Raw genomic sequence first — 20078 nt, 5'->3', positions numbered from 1 at the left:
TGCCTGTCCATCACTTAGGCCATCACCAGCTTCTCCACTGCCATTCCTGTTCCTATCCGCTGCGGTTTACTCTCCAGTAAGTGGACTCCACGTCGGCCATCTTTGTCTGTCTTGCTTCACATGTTGACTTGAGTCTGGAATGTGATCATTCACCCTTTCCTCATCATCTTCCTCATAGCTGTCCCAATTGTAACTGTTTTCAGTACCTGGGACTATGTAGTGGGCTCTAGAATTTTCTCCAAAAAAATAAAGACCTGTTGCCCTTGTCACTGCAGCTGTCCATGTATGTGTTACCCTAAAATGTCAGTGACCCTGCCATGAGAGTGCGCCGTTATAAATATTTTTTCTTAATTCAAAACTAGTAAATTTTTGTAGAAAATACAAAAATGAATGAAATAAGAATTATGACCCAAGATAACCTGATACATTTTGGTATATATTACTCCCAACATTTTCCCACATCTATCTTTATTTTTCACATTGACTACATAAATACCTTTTGTTTTAAAAGAGAGGGCTAACTTTATACCTATAGTTTAGCAGTCTGACTTTTTCTCTTAAAACTACCTCCCGTATCATTAGATACTTTCTACATCACTTAGTACTGAGATTGTTAAGCAAAACCTCTGTTTAGGTTGTTTCTCATCTCTGCCGTTGTAAACAGTTTTGTGATGAGCAATAACTAATTCTTTGTGCACCTTTTTAATGACCATATTTCCCCCCTTTCTTCCTGGTTTCTTTTTTTATTTTTAAAGTAATGTATGTACATGAGAGGAGTAACCAGGTTCCCCCCACCATCTAAGCCTCATGATTTCCTTAGACTGAGTATCTAGAATTTTAATTGTTGGGTCAAAGGATATGTAAAATTCTAATAAGTCATTTGCCTTTTGGAAAGGTTCTATAAGTTTATGCTCCTAGCAGTAACTGAAAACCTCACTGACACTAGATACTGTTTCAGATTTTGTCAATTTTACAGGTAAAAAATGGAATCTAATTGTTTTCAATTTGTATTTTTAAATTACTAGTGAAGTCGAGCATCTTTTTTATTTACTTATTGACCATATGAATATTATTTTGTCAATTGATAGTTTTTTTCCATTTTTTTCATCGATGTGTTTATTTTTTCCTATTGATTTATAAGAGATGAGGGAGCTGAGATTTAAGAATATTAATACTTGGGTTGCCATATACATTACGAATATTTCCCTCAGTTTTTTGTCTTTTATTTGTGGTATTTTAAATTGTTATTTGTGGTTAAAGAAGATTTAAAAGGCCAAAAAAGAAAAACTACAGTCTATGCTGTAGTTTAGAAATAGGTAATTCTTCCGATTGATTTGACAATAAAAATTTTCTATTTATCCCTTGATATAAAAGATGTAAATTTGGCCTACCCTTTTCTGTTCACCTTTCATTCTACTAATAGTTAAATTTTTTAAAAAGTTCTCTTGTTTACTTTTATGACTTGAAATAATGCACCTAATGCTTTATTTCATTACCATTCAACAGCATCTCTTGACTCCCCACTTTATAAAATAAGAATATTAGCACCTTTACCCTTTCTGCCCCTTTTCTCTCTTTTGCCCATCTACACCTGGGGATGCTGAGCCTAGAGCTCTTCCAGAAGCTTCCCTCTCCCCTGTCATCTACACAGGACCAGCGTCCATCTCCACTGCAGCTCTTCATCCTGGTTCCTCTCCCTACCCACTCTCATCTGCTTCCTGCCTTCCAGGAAAACCCCTTTCTGCTCTCTGCCTTCCTCTCTGTTTCAGGTTATCCTCCTTGTATCTCTGTCTTTTAAGTGGGTTCTCAGGAAGATGAAAGGGAAATGTGCCTAGCCTGCCATCTGGAACTAACCTTATGGTGGCTTTGGGTGTATAGAATTTAAAAAAAATTTTCCGTAATCAAACCTACAAATGATTTATTTTATCTTCTACCTTTGGTGCCAGGTTTAGAAAGCCGTTCTTTAAGATATTGTTCTTTATCAATTCTTTCTTACATGTAAATCTTTATTAATTTTCAGAATTTATTTTGGTGGGTGGAATAATTTAGAGATCTTTTTGTCTAAATGGTCAACCAGTTGTTCCAATATCATTTTTTAAATAATTCAAAAATTTGAAGTAACATCTTTTATTAAATAATAAATTCTTACATATATTTGTGTCTGTTTCTGAACTTTGTTTCATTAATCTGTCACTTACCTATACTGGTTTCAAACTTTTAATCGTTATGATTTCAGAATTCATTTTAATATCTGAAGGGCAAGTCTCTCCCCCACTGCCCATCATTATTCTTTTTCAGAATATTCTTAGCTGATGTTGTGTTCTCTCTTCTCTTTGGCAAAAAGTAAAGTTCTCTGTATTATTACACATTTCGAATGGGGTCTCAGCGGAGAGCCCATCTCTTAGCTCTTCTTCAATATATTTTTTTCCAGCTGGGTGGGAGAGGTAGAACTTCCGTGTTACACTAGTTCCCTGTTCCACCTAGGTTTTGTTCTCACTCACTCTCAAGACTAGGATTGAAAAATGCAGTGCATTGCCAGTAACTCTAACCCTCTCTGATTCTGTGAATATTCACCTTCACTGACATTTTTGTGTGGCAGTCTGGAGCCAAAAGGAAAGTGGTCACTTACGCCACATTTCATTATCAACACTGCAGGTGTGTTTTCACTACCTGGTACCTTCAGGATCTTCCAGCACCTAATCTGCCCTAACTATCTCTGGCAATCTCCCCATCACTGCCTCTCTCAGGAATGTGTAGATGACCTTGAGGCCATTTCAGTAGGTTCCTTTTCCACCCCATCTGCCAACCAATCCTTGGCCTTCCCTCCCAGGGTGTCGGCCCAGAAAGTTCTTGACCTCTCTGTTCAGGCGGAGCTAGACACCTAGCAATGCGAGAAATACTTATTTAATTATACTTACCCAGAAACATTGCAGCATAAACATGTCTCATTCTAGCCAGAAGAATGAGTACTTGCTTCCTGGCAGGAAGGATGCCAGGAAATCTGTGCTTTGGAGTCTCTGGGCATGGAGCCTGTGTTTGAGGTAGATAGGATTTCAACCATCGGAAACTCACCTTCATTGACTCTTAAATAAACATACTTACAGCAAAATGAAAACCGGCCACTTTTGCACAAATCTCTATCAGAAGCTAAGGAGAGCAGAAACTCACTCATACTTTTTTCCTTTTATATTTGCTCTATTAGTTCTGTCCTTTTTAATTCTTCAACAAAAATTAAAATGTTAAAAATTAATATATTCTGTAGAAGATACTTTATTGAAATTCTATTCTGGTGCTATCCAACAGAAAAATAAATGCAGGTCACATATATCATTTAAAATTTCTAATAGCTACATTAAAAAGTTTTAAAAACTCAGGTGAATTAATTTTAACACATTTAACCCAATGTAACTAAAGTGATATATCTCATATAGTCAATATAAAAAATATTGAAATATTTTAAATTTTTTGCTTTCTTTGGTATGTATTTTATACTTAGAGCACACCTCAATTTGGACTAGTCACATTTCAGGCGTTCAGTAGCCACCTGTGAGGTCATCTTAATTCTAGATTTTGAATTATTTTACATTGTTCTTGTATTGAAAATAACCATTTCTAGGAGTTCTTTATTCTAGGAATGCTTGTCTAGAACCACCTGGAAACTTTTTCAAAATATACATTCCTGTCTGAATCTCCCCTTCTGAAGTAAAAATCTGTGTATGTGAGCCTGGGCATGTGTGTTTTGAAAAAGATGCATAGGTAATTCTGACTAGTGCCTTTAATTAAAAACCACTGACCTAGTTCAATTTTTTTTTGTTTTTTGTTTTTGTTTTTGTTTTTTTTTTTACTTGTGACTAAACATATCCAGTAATGGAGAATAATGATAGAGATCTGAATTCTCCAATTAGCAAATCTGGAATCCTTTTGCTATATCACGCTTCTCGTCATTGCTAACATACTGGATAAAAAAGCATACTAATATTGCACATAGATTTCAATAACCACAAAGGAACTAGCAACAAAAGGGATTTTCAGACCAAACTTTAGATTACCTGGAAATTAAATGTGTAAAATACCATAATGGTATGCATGGCATGCAAGAGCGTGCACACACATATACATTATCTAAATACTCTTGTTAATTGAAGTTTCATTGTGATGGGCATGCCTGTGTGGATTTTATATGTACTTCCATTCTCTTGATGTCTTTTAGATATCAGCATTAATCTATAACGTTTTAGGCTATTTTGAAACTGCTTTAAAAAATCTGTATGAAAATTGCAACCTGGTCTATTGTAATTATTTTAATGTATCTCTGGACATCATGACCTAGCATAAAAGTTCTTCAGCCTATCAATTTTCAAAGTGTGGAAAATACATTCAACTCTTGAGTTTTCAGGTTAATATTCTTATCTTTAAACTAATGAAAAGACTGCCAGATATCAGCAGGCAGTATGGTTGACTACTCTGTAATTTTATGGGGATTCTTTATAGGGTGAATCACAGCAGCTTTCTTCTCTCTTTCACATACAGCCGACAAGGGCAGCATACGTACTGCACTGAAAGATAATAAATTTCAGAGAGGTCATCCAAAGGTAATGCCAGGATTATTTTAGACGAGTTGAGGATATGGAGAAAAATGTTTGCTTTTTAACACTTATTTTGTATAAAGTGACTAAACTTAAAAGATTATGAAACAGTTTTATTTAAGGCAAGTGAATTTAACAATTAAGTATTTCATGGTTCTTTAATTGCTATCCTTATTAAAAATTGGCTTAGGTCTACAGAAATTCCAAGCAGTTAACAAGGCCTATTAAATAAAATAATGGTATCTATAGTGCCCTACAAATAACTACTAAACTTTTAAAAAGCATTTTAAAGTTTCAGACTATTTAAACAGATTTTTAACGGTAACGGGGATAGTTGTATGGCTCCCAGTTGAAAGAATCTTGAGTTTAGATTATCTAAATTCTTTTTTTTAAGACTATTGTTTTAGAGTAGTTTTAGGTTCAGGGCAAAATTGAGAAGAAGGTACAGAGATTTCTCGTACTTACCCCGCCCCCACAGATGCACCTCCTCCCCCCATTATCAACATGCCCCACCCACAAAACTGGTGCATTTGTTACAACTTACACTGACATACCGTATCACCTAAAGTCCATAGTTTACATTAGGCTTCAATCTTGGTGTCACACATTCTACAGCTTTGGATAAATATATAATGACATGTATCTATCATGATAGTAGCATACAGAGTATTTCCAATACCCTAAAAATCCTCTGTGTTCCACCTATTTTCACCTCCTCCACCCAGGGCAACTACTGATCTTTTTACAGTCTTCACAGTTTTGCCTGAGATTCTTTTTTTACAAGTGAAAAACTAAGACTGAGATCCAGAGAGATCAAGGGATTAATTCCAGGTCACGCAGAGATCCCTTCTGGTCAGTCACCATCTTCTGACTCATGTCACTGACTTCTTTGGCTATCGTGACTTTTTTTTGTTGTTGGAATATAATAGCATATTAAGATGTAATTGGCTATAACAAAATGATTAAAGATATTTTGAGATCCATCTATTGAATTTATAAATACAATAGTATAAAGACAATAGCAGCATGACTTCAATGTTTTCAAGTTCCATTAGTATTTAATTCTATCTACCATTGGGCATTAAACAGAGAATGATTATTTCTTCAAAGATAGGTTTCTTATCACCGAATAAAATAGTCAAAATTTTAGCATAACTTTTACAGAAAATACTAAAACTTGGAACTACAACCCTGTGGTTCCCTTTCAATATACTTGATTACATCAGGAAAAGTCCTCTTTGGGTAAATGTATCTAATCATATACATATTATATATAATATATATAATGCACTGGGAAGTATGGGTTACTTTGACTTCTAATATATTAAATATTTGAGAAAACATATGTACTAATAATTTTAAATTGACCAAATAATAAACAGAAGCCTCCTTACTTGGAATGCTCTGATGTATTCTTAGTATTCAAGATCTTTAATCTAAACAAGAAAATTTTTTTTACATTTTCTTCCTATCTAGTGGCATTTTTCTTTGTATGCTACAGAGTGTTTTTATTGCAGAATTAAAACTGATAAACTGATCCTCAACCCCATGTGCTATTCAGCTTTCACTACATATTAACTGCTCCATAAACCAGAGGGAGGGAGTTAGAAGCTAAGCAATTGCTATCTGAGAATGTTAAGGACGACTAGGCTGAAAGCTAGCAAGAAAAAGAGTTATGATTTCTCTGGCAATGTTTGTAAAACTGGTCAGGCAGTGAGCAGTAGTCTGTAAAACAATTGAGCTGTGATAGACAAATATGAAATAATCATACATTGTTTTAGAAGAGTTCCAGATTAATATTTTTATTATGTTCTACACTTTACAATCGAAGGAGCCTGTTTGCACATATCCTGAAAATTATAATTTGACAACTATAATTTTGTAATTACTATTTCTTAGTAGTTTTTGAAAATTTGCCAACCAGAAAATTTGTAATAAAATTGTCATATGAAGTTAAGAGTAAATTACAGCTGTTCCAATAAATATTAAAACACTGATAAGCACATAGCACATCGATCTAGTTGTTTTTACCGACTTTAGCTGTAAAAATCTTTCTCCATAAATGAATTACATGAACATGCTTTTCTGTTATTACTAAATAGGATTCTTCATAATTTTTTATAGCAACTTTGATTGTAGGCTGATGGCTTTTAGATAAGTTGAAATGGATTCTTCCACTGTGTGTTACATGGTGACCCCTGCATGTTACTAGTGTTGTATATTTGACTTCATAAAGTTAATAGAGGGGCTTTTCTCTTGCTCCAGGCAAATTTGGTAAAGCTCAAATAATCTCTGGTTAGCAGAAAAGATTAGGATACCTCTGAAAATAACATACAACCCAATGTTATTTTTTTTTTCAAAGACATAATATAAGATATGATCATTAGACTATATCTTTTAATCTTAATGTTTTAATTGAAGTTCAAGTGTTTTCTTTAAACAATAAAGTTCAGTCTAAAAGGCAGGTAAAACTCTTCAGAGTCCGCGTTGTGATAAGTATTTCAGCCTTTGGGTTTTGATAACCTAAGAAGCTTTATTTTGAGAAGTCATTAACCTGTGGTTTGACCCAGATCTCTCTGTAAGGTTATAGTAGCTTCAGGCTTACCTCTAACTAGCCTGCCTCTTGGGACACAAAATGTGTTCCAAGAGAAAGAGCAAGATCTCAGTGTGATTAAATCGAGTCTACAGGGGACTGAGGGCAGTAAGAAAACACTCGATTTTAAAAATTTTTCAAACAGAAAAAGGACAGAGAGACTCAGATGAACCCTCAGGAAAAGTGACATGCCTGGTACTTGTACACATTATGTATACTCTCAGGAGAACCATTCCAACCAAGAATCCAAGTCAGGTTCTCTAGACCGGTAGATAGATCAGATTACTGGCACTTGGCAGCTGAGAGTGTAGAATGCCTTGACCAAATCAAGTAATTGCCCGTGCCTTTCATTTGCTCCCAAACTTACAGCTTTATGGATTTTTTTTTTCATTACATTTCTTCCAGCCCCAGTAGTTGGACAGCATTTTCCAAAATGTTATTCAACACCTCTCTAATACCAGAGGCAGTACCAGCACATCCTGGCATGTAGCCCATGGTCGTACTTCAGGAAAACACTGGCTGCCTCGGTGATGGCCAGATGCCAGTCAGTGTAGCCAAGTTGTGGTTTGGACACGTGGACTCATTTCTTCTTGTAACCCTATCATAATTGCCTGCTTCTTTCTCCCCACCCTAATCTAAGCTCCTAGAAGGCAGATGCTATGACTTTTATCTCTGTTACATCCAGAGCTAAGTCTGCCAGGGACATGGTGGGTGTACAAAGAAGATTAGTTGAAGGAGCAAATCTAACTAACTATACAAGAGGTTTTAAATTAGCCCCCCGAAATCTCTTTTTTTCTGTTTTTAATACCCTTGGGTCCTAGGGGAACTGAATTGAGTAAAGATCAGAGATACTAGCTGGGGGATGGCCCCCTGCCGACTCAACACCTGAGAAGTCCTGGATGTGGAACCTCAGTGGGCTCAAAGTCCTTCCAAGGAGCTTTCTGATAATCTCTTGGGCATCCAACCCTAGGGCTCCTAAACCAAGTTCGAGAGTTGGTCTTAGGACTGCGATTACAATTCTAGCAACAGGGATATTAGTATCATTGTCTACCTGTAAAGATAGGATCATATATTTAAAACAAAAACAAAACAACCCTCCCCCACCCCCCAAAAAAAAGAAAAAAGAAAACTTGTGTGACTCTTATTTCTCTGGACGATCTTACAAAGGCATAAAATTCAAACACGCCTAAGTCTTCATTTATGAGAAGGATAAAATTACATGAAAATGAAATAGATTCAGGAAGCAAGGTCATTTAATTATAGAAAATTTAATAGTGCTTTGGGTTTAACCGTCATCGATAGGGTGCCAATCTCAAGACTTCTTCAGGTATGTGATACAGTAAAACTTTATTTTTTCGAGTTAACTAAGGAGCTCATTTCTAGTTAATGAAATGTTAGAATTATAGAACCATATAAAAACTGCAGTTCTTTATGACAATTATTTTGAAACAATTGTATTGTAGTGATTAGGATTGGGCTAGACAATATCAACTGCACTTTTACGAACATTTAGTTCTTTGAGACTGGTTTTAATGATTACTGAGAGTGATGTCCATATGTCATTTCTATGTAAGATGGTTCAATATGTTAACTTTTCCTTCCTATAATAGTCTTTCAACCACTGATGTATGTTAGCAAACACTTTATAAAAAGTGCAAAGTTAGACTTAAAACTTATAACTAATCAACAATTTCAAATCAGTAGAATCTAAATAAATGAAGCATTCTGTACATCCAAAAACATATATATATGTGTATATATATATATGTATAATTTTTATTTCTTGTGGCAATAGTCCATTAATTTGCCCTACTAATAACCTGGCATGTACAAAAGCGAAAGGTTGAGGGGAAAAGCATGTTTTAGGTTGTGCTTTTTAAAACAATTTTCTACAAAAGAAAAACAGCATAGCTTTTTTATTTAAGTTGCCCAAAGATTCAGGTGTTAGAATCTTCCACATTTCCTTGCCTAAAAAATAGGTTTTTTGCTATTTGTATTTTTTCTTAAACCTTCATACCCATATTTATCCATATGTACTTCAAGACCCACAGTGAGAATGAAATTTAATACACATTGAACTTCTGTGCAGATTTGATGATGCACAGATATTTTGCAGCCTGATTTCATTTTGTCACTAAGGATTTTGCTGATAAACTTGCAACTAGAAAATTGTCCTTAATATTAAATGCTCTGTCTTAAAGGCGAAAAAAATGCTAAGGGTGGTGACAGTTGTTTATAAAATACCATTGTAAAACCATCAGGCTCCAGAGAGTTCTCTGATTAAATTTCATAATAACCTTAATTTCTCTGACTGAATCACTTCATTAAATTTTCTCCTGGCTTCTGGAGACAGGGCAGGAAGACAAATTAAATTCCAATACCTTATGCTATTCATCGGGCTTGGCAGAATTTCTTAAAAAGTTTAAATGACAATAAAGATAGATTACAGATTCTGGTTTATGCTCAAATCTTAGCATAGATGTCTTCTGTAGATTAGACGTTATTTCATTTGTGAATGAAATATGGCTTCTGATATTTAAAAAAATGAATCTTATTCAATTGCTGCAGGCTTAGAAGTGATTGTTGGAAATTGGGAGTTGGGTGAGTAATTTTATTCTTACCACTTCTCTAACAGAATAAACGTGAGAAAGGTTTTCTGAAAACTAAAAAGCTTTATCCTAAATTTGAGAGTTGTTTTTTTTTAATGGAGAACACCATAGTATCAAATTACCAAAAATTCTCCGTGAATATTTTTTGTTTCTTTTGCTATAAGAATAAAATCCATCAGTGGCCATCGAGAAGGGTGATGGAGTGTGTGGTGTGTGGTGTGTGGTGTGTGGTGTGTGTGTGCGCGCGTGTTAATGGCTGGCTATTTGAAGGAAATTCTATACACGTGTGCTCTAAAAAAGAGCAACTTAGGCAAGTCTCTCAGCCACTTAGATTTCCTGTTTCTTTTAGTTTGAGCATTACTAGTCACATTGTATTGATGTAAGAGGATTGATAGGAGTCAGTACAAATAATAATAGTAAAATAAAATTTCTGCTCTGAGTTCATCGTAAATATTAAAATATTTTAAGTAAAGAGTGAAAAGCATATGTGTACTTTTAAATTGTGGCTGTTGCCCAGTGCTCCTGTTCATTCATTCATTCATTCAGTCAGTCAGTCAGTCATTTTATCCAACAAGCATACACTGACCCCTGCTGTTTCTAGCACTGTGCTAAATGCTCAGTGGGCAAAGATGAATGAGTCATGGTCACTCCCCTAAGGAGCCGCCACCTTTCAAATGCTTGGTCATTTTGGTTGTTTTATTTTTAATTCTTTTCATCAACATCTGTTTTCCTGCAGATCTACTAGGTCCTGGGTATATAGCAGTAAAAAAAACCAGGAATAGTCTTTTTCTTTATGGAGTTATTCTCCAGCCCGGAAATAAAAGTCAACATGAATAAAGTAACAGAGCAACCAATATTGAGCTAAACTTTTCAAATAGAGAATTAGTACAGAGACATAATCCTTTGGTGAGAGGCTAATTAATATATGCCATAAAATTACAAGTTTTTTTTAAAGACTATATCTTAAGAGCAGTTTTAGGTTCATAGTAAAATTGAGAAAAAGGTACAGAGATTTCCCACATCTCCCATGACCCCACACATGCACGGCCTCCCGCATTATGAACATTCCTCACCAGAGTGGGACATTTGTTGCAGTCGATGAACCTATAGTGACACATCATTATCACCCCAAATCCATAGTTTGTTTACATTAGGGTTCACTCTCGGTGTTATACATTCTGTGGGTTTGGACAAATGTATAATGATACCTGTCTACCAGCATAAAATATCATATAAAATGTTTATATGATATTTACATGATTTATAAAATTCTGCCCTAAAAATCCTCTGTGTTCCACTTATTCATCCCTTTCTCCACCCTGGCAACCTCTGACCTTTTCACTGTCCCTGTGGTTTTGCCTTTTCCAAAATGTCATATTGTTAGAATCATAAAGTATATAGCCTTTTCCAACTGGCCACTTTCACTTAGTAATCTGCATTTAAGATTCCTCCAAGTCCTTTCACAGCTTGATAGCTAATTTCTCTTTAATGCTGAGTAATATTCCGTTGTCTAGATATACCATAGTTTATTTATCCTTTCACTTATGAAGGGCATCTTGGTTGCTTCCAAGATTTGGCAGTTATTATAAATATAGCTTCTATAAATATCTATGCACAGAGTTTTGTGTAGATGTAAGTTTTTAGCTGCTCTGAGTAAATACCAAGGAGTATGATTCTTGGATCATAGGGTAAGAATATGTTTAGTTTTGTAAAAACCTGCCAAACTGTCTTCCAAAGTGGCTGTACCATTTTGCATTCCCACCAGCAATGAATGAGAGTTTCCATTATTCCATATCCTGACCAGCCTTTGGTGGTGTCAGTGTTTTGGATTCTGATCATTCTAATAGGTGTGTAGTGGTATCTCTTTGTTTTAATTTGCATTTCCCTGATGACATATGATGTGGAGTATCTTTTCATGTGCTTTCATTTGCCATCTATGTATCTTCTTTGGTGAGGTGCCTGTTAAGGTCTTTAGCCCATTTTTTTAATTGAGGAGGGTATTTTTTACAGAGACTAATTGAAGTTATAGAACCACCAACAGAGATAACAAAACTGCATTCTAAAATAGCAGTTACTAGATTCAGACCTGGGAGATTCTTTAGCATTATATTTATTGAGAACTTTAATATTTTAATAATAATTCAGTAGTATTAACTATTAAATAGTTATTAAATTGACTATTTTAACTTTGTTTGAAAAAAGTGAAAGGCAGATACCAGTATTAAAGTCCATCTCTGACTCAGATATTGGCAAGTTTTGCTGTCACATCAGATTTTATTATATAGGCAAAGATATTAATTAATTCCAGTTACCTCAATGGTATGTCATTCAGATTAATTTAACTCTACTCACTCTTTAATTGCTGCTGGTCAAAAAGATTGATCTAGTGAGAGATATACTTAAATTTTAGCATGTCCTTAAAGGGCCAGATACTTTGTTTTCATCATTTTATATACCAGTCCTCAAACTATCTGTGCTGAAGCACCACATTTGATTTTTGTTTAGTTTTTCATTCCTATCTAGTCACAAGTCAATACTTGTGAATTAATAGAAGAATGAAAAATTTAAACACTTACAAAATACAAGCCCTAATTATGTTCAGAGGACATAAAACTAAGCTTTCAGATTGCTTCAAAGTTTCTGAACGCTGCCCTTTAACTTCTGTGCCTCCCTCCTATGAATCCGTAACACTCTTCTGCAGTCAGTCTGTTTTCCAGCATCAACAAATGCTTAGCAGTCCCTCAACGGATGCTTGCATGGATGGAGCGTTTGTTTCACAGAGAAGATCTCAACATTATTGTAATAATCTATACTTCATACTTACGTTTGGTATTGATTTGTTTAAAAATCGGGGTTTTTTTTTTAACTTTGGATATGAAACAGTTAAAAATTTTGCATGCCGAACACCTCTTTAGAAATTTTAAACTACTTCTACCCCTTCTTAATCTACTACATTTAAATAGGACTTTTAGGTAACCCGCTCTGGCAGGCGTTATCTCATTTGAGCCTCTTTACAGCTCTGTGAGGTTGGACACTGATCACTTCCTTCATTTTACCGTGAGGTAACTGTGATTTACCTGAGATAATGTAGCTAAGTAGTGGAAGACATGACTGGAAACTAGAATTCCTGACTCCTATCTTAGAGCTGAGATCGATCCCCTTCTATCATTGACCTCCATCAGTGTTTTAAATAAAATTGCAACTAAGGTCAAAGCACCAGACTCCTAGTTTCTGGCTCTGGATCTTTTTGGCACTAGTAATATAATTTTTCTCACAGTGAGAATCATCCTTAAAAAACAAAACAAAACCCATCCTAGCCTCAACACTTCTTTAAATCAGTTCCAGGAACCACTGAACACTCTTTGCACACTCAACATCCATCCTTCATCCCATGATTTCTGATGAAGAATGGTGCTTGCTTTTTTAGTGCCCTCCCCATCTGTTACAATAGCCTGTCCTCTGTACGAAGTTAGAGGCAGAAGGGCTGCCTGCTCTGTTACCTCTGGTTCAGAGATCCACTTCCACTTGTTCATTTGGACCTGCGGATGCAAGGGCTGAAATACAGTGTCACTAACAGCTGCCTGCCGCATACCTCCTCCTGCTATATGTCCTTCCTTGGGTGGGGAAGTGAGGCCTCTCAGCAAAAGAAATACCTGATTTTTTAATATGAATTAGGTCAGGCTTATATGCTGCTAATGTACTGCTTGTTATCTTCTTGCTTTAGAGGTTTCCCTTGGTGTTCATTTTTATTGGAAGCTCTGAAATACTTTCAATATATTTTTTTATGGTCTTTAAAACTTAATCACTTCTCAGTGCACTGAATTTGGACACCCAGAAACATAATTTCTTTGCTTTACAATAATTTCTAAACTAGAAATTAAATGCTTCAAAATTATGCACGTGTTAAATATACTTTAATGTGTAGTTAAAAGACAATATAATAAAAAAATGACCTCAAAATTAATGCTAAAAATCTAGCCATTCCTTTTAATTCCTTCTTTCAGTTTACCATGTATATCTACTGCTTTGAAGAGAAATCAAGATGAGGACTTTTAATTTAGCCGCTTTACTTTTTTAAACTTAATTAATTTATTTTTTAAATTTAACTCCTTTTAAAGAAGTATCTTGAAGATGAACTGGGAGCGGGTGTAAGTGGGAGAGATCATTAGCGAACAAAGTGTAATAAAGGCGTTCTTTTTTAAGAAAGACGTATACATCTTCACATGAAGCACTGGGCAGTGCAGGGTGTAGGCTTCCACCTCGTGAATGTCTCATTTTAGAAAATTGTGACACTTTGCTTTAAAGTGATTGATAATTGATGATTAAGTGATTAATTAGTGAATCCACTGCATTCTGTTTTTTGTGCTTTTAAAGAAAATTAGTAAAGCTGGGTGTTTTTGTTTTGTTTTTGATTTTTAATGTTACCTAAAGTTTGGTTATGTCCTCAAATGAAAAATATTTCTAGCTGTGTCTTGTGTGTGAACCTTCAGCTTAATCCATTTGTGGTCATAGGTATTATTTTTCTGAGCCCTTTCCTTAACTATTCTTGTTATGTATTCTCTCTTTGTTTTATCATTAAATTATGTACCGTGACCTCTGGCAATCAACAAACTTTATAACTTATTGTGATGTAGAACTTCTTTATGGGAAAAAAAAAAGATCTCCAGTTATTATATAAACTGTTTTCTAATGGGTCAACTTTTTTGGTCAATAAATAATTTTTATTTTTTATTTTATTTTATTATTATTATTATTATTTTAGGCAAGGCAACCCTTGGTTGACCTCACAGATTGCAAGGACCTTGTCAGTTTACAATCCCTTATTTTTTCTACTTTTTACGCCTAGAGCACCTGATCTTCCTAGGTGGTTCCCCATCCACGTACTAATCAGGCCTGACCCTGCTTAGCTTCCAAGATCAGGAAATAATTTTTAAAACAAGTTTAAGAGGAAGCTTAACAATTTTGAAAAACTTTATACAAACGTATGCTCAACATAGGAAATGAGGAAAACTATGAGATAAGAAAAGTTATCTAAAATCTCACCACCAGAGACAAATACTGCTTTTAACTTCCTTTCCTTCTGGTCATGTCTATGCCTTTTTTGCATATTTGAGATCATATGGTGTAACCAATATGTATAGTCATTGTATGTATCCTCTTTTTTTAAAACTAACATTATATCATAAGGATTTTCCACAAGAATTATTTTTCTTGAGCATTTTCACAGTTATGTACTATTCGGTTGTTTAAGTACAGCTTAATTTTCTTGATTATTCTCTCATTACAGACAGTTTGTTTGTTTCTAGTATATTTGCTGGTATATACTGTAGTGAACATTTTTGCATAATGTCTTTTCTTAATTAGAATGATCTCCCTAGAATATGCTCCCAGTTCCAAAATTTTGTAATCAGAAGGAATGAATGCTTTTAAAGATTTTTATACACAAAGGCAGATGGTTGTACAAAGAACTTTACCGACTGTTTGGACTTTTTTTCCCCCACTAGGAGAAGGTCCAAAATCTTTGTCACCCTAAGAAGATTAAGAACCACTGATGGATGTTTATAAAAAGAGAGTTTATTTCTTGAGATCATCCTGTCTTTTAGCTTTCTAGAAGCCTAGCAGCAAGCATGGGCTCAAGTAGACGTGTGAGAAATTTGTTGAGAATGTGATCTTGGTAAGACTGACATGCCATCACAACCAAGGATGCCCTTCAGGGAAACCGAGGTGCCTCGGGCTGTGGGAGTGGTGGCGACTCTTTCTTAGTGTCAGCTTGAGAAACCATGTTTTGTTTACTTCATATTTGTCAGTGGCAGACAAATAGATTTTTGAAAACCATTCCATGTTTCTGTGAAATCAGAATAGCAATCCTAGCAGCTCAGTTTAATGTTCTTATGTGCCAAAGTGACTAACTGAAAATAACTGCTTTCTCTTTTTCTCTGTAAAAATAAAATCACATGACATGAATATACCACTCTAAGGTATATTACATTTTCCTACAGCCTGATATTCACCTAGGCTAGTGGGCCTCATAGTAAGTTATTACTACTTTTTGAAGTACTAATAATTGGAAATTTAGTAGTTTCAGAAGTTTAGCCCTTTCTGAACTATTTTATTACTGAACTATTTTATTGCTAGTCCTTTCTGAAGTATTTTATTACAAATTCTGGTTAATAGCATTGTATTGGTTTGAAAATAAAGGAAATTTTTATTGAAATGAACTTACTGAAATTAGCAGTGATTATAAAGAATATATTTAGGTTTTTGTATTTTAAAAATCTCAAGGATACATATCAGTTTATATAGTCAAAAGTTATGAAAAACTTGTGAATGCCTTGCTCCCTGGAGAGAGTAAAGTTGTTAAAAGCATGGGCTCTGGAGTCCGAGACGCTGGGTTTTGAATCCTGCCTCTGTCACCTCCTCAGTGTGTGGCTTTCAGCATTTAATTCTGTGCCTTGGTTTTCTTATCGGCAGAATGGTACCCAGCTCAAAGGGTTGTTGTAAGAATGAAAAGAGGTGCAATGCACTTGGAATAGTGCTTGTTACCTTGTAAGTGTTCTACCTCTGCCTCACCCTGTCATCAGCATCGTCATGGAGGTCATCGTCTTGGAAATCAGCATTCAGTGAAGCACTGTCAGTGATGAATTGATTTACCTGATTTTGGTTTTTGTTTTTAATCTCTTCCATGTTTCTTGTCAAGCCTTTGGATGTTCTGTGCTTACTTTGCTAACTTCGCTAATGCCTTTGGTGCAGGCTGTCTTTGATGCGTGCCATGGTGACAATGGCCTCCCTTTCCATTCATTCATAGATACCACAATAAATGTGTTGCTTACCATTGTTGTACAAGGTAAAAGAAGGAAATCTTTTTAATAGAAAAATGAAAAACTTGAATGACTTAGGGTCATCAGAAGATGACAGCAAAATAAAATGGAGGCGTTTGATTAGACTTGACAGTTCCAAGTACTGTGCATAACATTTGCCAGAATTTCATCTTTAGTCACAAAAGGATATCAGATTTCAGTTGTACCATCCAACAGCTTTTGTATGACCGAGGATGGAATGTGTCAGAGCAGAAAGAAATGGAACTGGAAAGAAATGGAAAATTAATTTTAAGTTAACTGCATCATATTTTTAATGTTCTCATATAAATATAATCCCTTTACTACATGATACATCAGAGAATAAATTAGGAAAACACCCTGTATTCTCTGTGAAAGCAGTGTCTTGATATGCTACTCCTAATCCCCCTTTGCATTTCATAGTGAACATCATTATGTATACTAAAAAACAGATAGTAGTATTTATGGATACATATTCTGAGAGTTTTTTCTCCCTGTTCCTTAAATGATACCTCTTATAAGATGGAAGGCAAAAAATAGAGCTCTAGTCTTGTATACGGGCCACACGTCTGAGAAACCTAGTAAGTTCCTCTGTGATGATCTAATTATCGTCTGCAGTCTTCATGAAACCATTTGATAAGTTTTTGATTAGCATAGAATATCAATGAAAACATAGTCATGGACTTGATCATGAATAAGTTGGTTTCATTCCACGGGTGCAGCAATAATTTTGGTTACAAAAAGGCAAGAGTATTGTTAAGTGAGGGTTTGAACAGCTCAGAAATCACAGTGCTACTATATCACTGAGAGAGTCAGCTTGACATAAGGCAGAAAACACTTTAATCCTTACTTTTACTTATGAGAGAAACTCATTAAATTTTTTATATAAAGTTAGTTCAAAATGTTTTTCCCTTATTTCACATGCTGTTGGGCTAAATCATAACCTAATACACTGAAGGAGCAAAAAAACATTTGACAAGACATGTCATTGTTTCGAGTGTCAGTATTAGCTGTTTCTTTGGTAGAAGTAGTTGCCAAAGATGGGACTTTAAAATGTAATGAAAAAGCAGAATAAAGAGCCGTTAAAGTGTACATTAATTGCACATTTTTAAAGTTCCTCAAGTTAATTTTTTGTAATTTCCTTTGTAAATTTCTAGAAAATAGAAGTCCTCATCAAGCAATCTTGTAAAGTAGCTTAGCATTGTGGCTAAATGCTCAGGGTTAGGAGTCACACAGACCAGGGTTCAAATCCTGGAGTAGTCACTTAGTAATTGCGTAGCATTGCACACGTTATTTCGTCTCTCTAGTCTTTGACTTCCTCAGCTATAAAATGTGAGAATGAAATTGCGGGACCTATCATAGGATTGTTGTGGGGACTAGAATATGTAATGTACTTGACAGTGTCCAGTTATTTTATTTTATTATTTTTTTAAGTAACAGTTTTCATTGCTGTCCCCACCAAGACCCATCTAAAAAATATAAAGCAGACCCTCCTTTAGAAATACGGAGCCCAGGAGACAGCATGTTTTCTATTGGATCGCTATTATTATTTTGTATATGGGCGTAGGAATGAGGGAAATCAAAATGGCAGAGAGTTTAGGAGAAAAGAAGGTAAGTAATAGAAACTCAGTGTGCAGAAGGAGGAGAAGACTATGCAAGACTCTTCACTTGGAGCTTGTAGTCTGGTTGGAGGAGAAAAAACTAACACCCGGGATCGTTAGAGGATTATAAAAGTACTAGGGAGCAGAAACTCATGAGAGGGGGAAATATCACTCTAAGCAGAATAGATGGAAGGGGCTGTATCTTTATAAATGGAATTGGAATTGAACTTAGGAAAAAAGAAGGGGAAACCAGGGCAGTGCTGCAGGCTCAGGTTGACAGCGTGAGCCAAACTGAGAATGCTTTTTTATGGTCTCCTGAAGGGGCCTAAATGATGAGCCGATGAGTCCTGAGAACAGCTTGAATGAGTAAAAATGGGTAACATTAGAAGGCCAGGCAAAGGATTTTGAATCTGGTGTGTTAAAAAAAAAAAGCCGAGACTTTCAATTTTTAGAAAGAAAACTACCATGGCTGGTCAAAGCACTGTTTAACACAGGTAAGTCCGAGCATTATGTAGAGTAGATTAAATAGGGAGAGACCGTTGAAGTAACTCAGACTGCAGCGGGGAGGGTTTGGGTCCCAGGGAAGGGAACGTGCCGGTGTCCGCACCAGTTCCATCCTTCCTCTGGCAGGAGAGGGGCCGTGTCCTCCTGACCAGGCCGCTCCCGCCTCTGCTTCGGCCCCCACCCATCCCACATTCTCAGGAACTTTCTACTCTTGATTACTTCTTCTCTCACATGTATTTTTTTTTTTTAATTAAAATAATTGCGGTGCCATTGGTTGATAAAATCAAATGTTTTGAGTGTACAATTCAACACTACGTCATATATTACTGCATCTCGTGTTCACCACCCAAAGTTAAATTTCCTTCTGTCACTGAATATTTGACCCCCTTTTCCCCCATCTACCTCCCACCACCACCCCTCCGGCCCCTTTCCCTCTGGTAACCACTGATCCACTGTCCGTGTCCATGAACCTCTGTTTGTCATGTTTGTTGCTTTCAGTTTTATATCCCACATTTGAGTGAAATCATGTAGTTTTCAACTTTTTGTGACTTATTTCGCATAGCATGACTATCCCCAGATCCATCTATGTTGTTGCGAATGGCAGTATTTCATCTTCTTTTATGGCTGAGTAACATTCCATTGTATATATGTACCACAGCTTCTTTATCCAATCGTCTTTTGTAGGACACTTTGGTTGCTTCCAAGTCCTGGCCACCAGCTCTCTCATATGTACTTTAATACCTCACCCTTGCCTTTCTTTAAAAAGAATCAGTACTTTCCCATTAAAAACAAAACAAAACAAACCAAAAACCCTCACTCTGCCTTGTTTTCTCCAGTTACCTCTCCATTTCTGTTCTTTCCCTCACAGGCAAACTTATCACAAATGCTGTCTATTTTTGCTCACACCATTTCCACACCCCCTAACTCCACACCTCAGCTCACTCTTGTTAGGCTCTTGACCCCATCCCACCCCCAGAATGACTCTCACCGAAGTTATCAGTCGACCTCCCCTCACCAAATCCTATCTTCATGTCGCTCGGCTTCTAAACAGCCCTTAACACTGTCGACCATTCCCTCTGTTTTGGATGCACTGTCTTTGTTCTGGTTTTCTTCCTGCGTACCAGGCCAGTCCTCTGTCTCCTTGGTGGTCTCACCCGCCTCCACCAGTCTTTCAAGGGTTTGATTTCTCAAGGCAGGGTGCAAGGCCTTTTCCTCTTCTCACATTGTTATCTCTCCATAAATAAATTCATCCAGGTCCTCATGTCAGTTATTACCTATGTAAAGATAGCTGTCAGATTTCTGTTCTCCAGTCCAGATCTCTTCACACGTTCTGTCCCGCCTTCTCTTGA

At 35.9% G+C, this 20078-nt stretch overlaps 1 protein-coding gene across 4 annotated transcripts in view; it reads left to right on the top strand.

Annotated features, from left to right (window-relative positions):
- GALNT7 (polypeptide N-acetylgalactosaminyltransferase 7) overlaps nt 1-20078 on the top strand; it is a 116779-nt gene that overhangs the window by 30492 nt on the left and 66209 nt on the right. Inside the window, exon 1 of one of the 4 annotated variants that reach the window (XM_025042973.1) lies at nt 16260-16418. The exons of the other annotated variants lie outside the window; for them this stretch is intronic. The gene's annotated coding sequence lies outside the window, so the exon portion shown is untranslated. Of the gene's footprint in view, nt 1-16259; nt 16419-20078 lie in introns of those variants that run through there. 4 annotated transcript variants of the gene reach the window in all.

Source organism: Pteropus alecto, unplaced genomic scaffold (assembly GCF_000325575.1).
Source record: "Pteropus alecto unplaced genomic scaffold, ASM32557v1 scaffold50, whole genome shotgun sequence".
NCBI lineage: Eukaryota > Metazoa > Chordata > Mammalia > Chiroptera > Pteropodidae > Pteropus > Pteropus alecto.
Note: the sequence above shows the minus strand (reverse complement) of the source record. Positions and strands in the feature narration are given on the sequence as shown.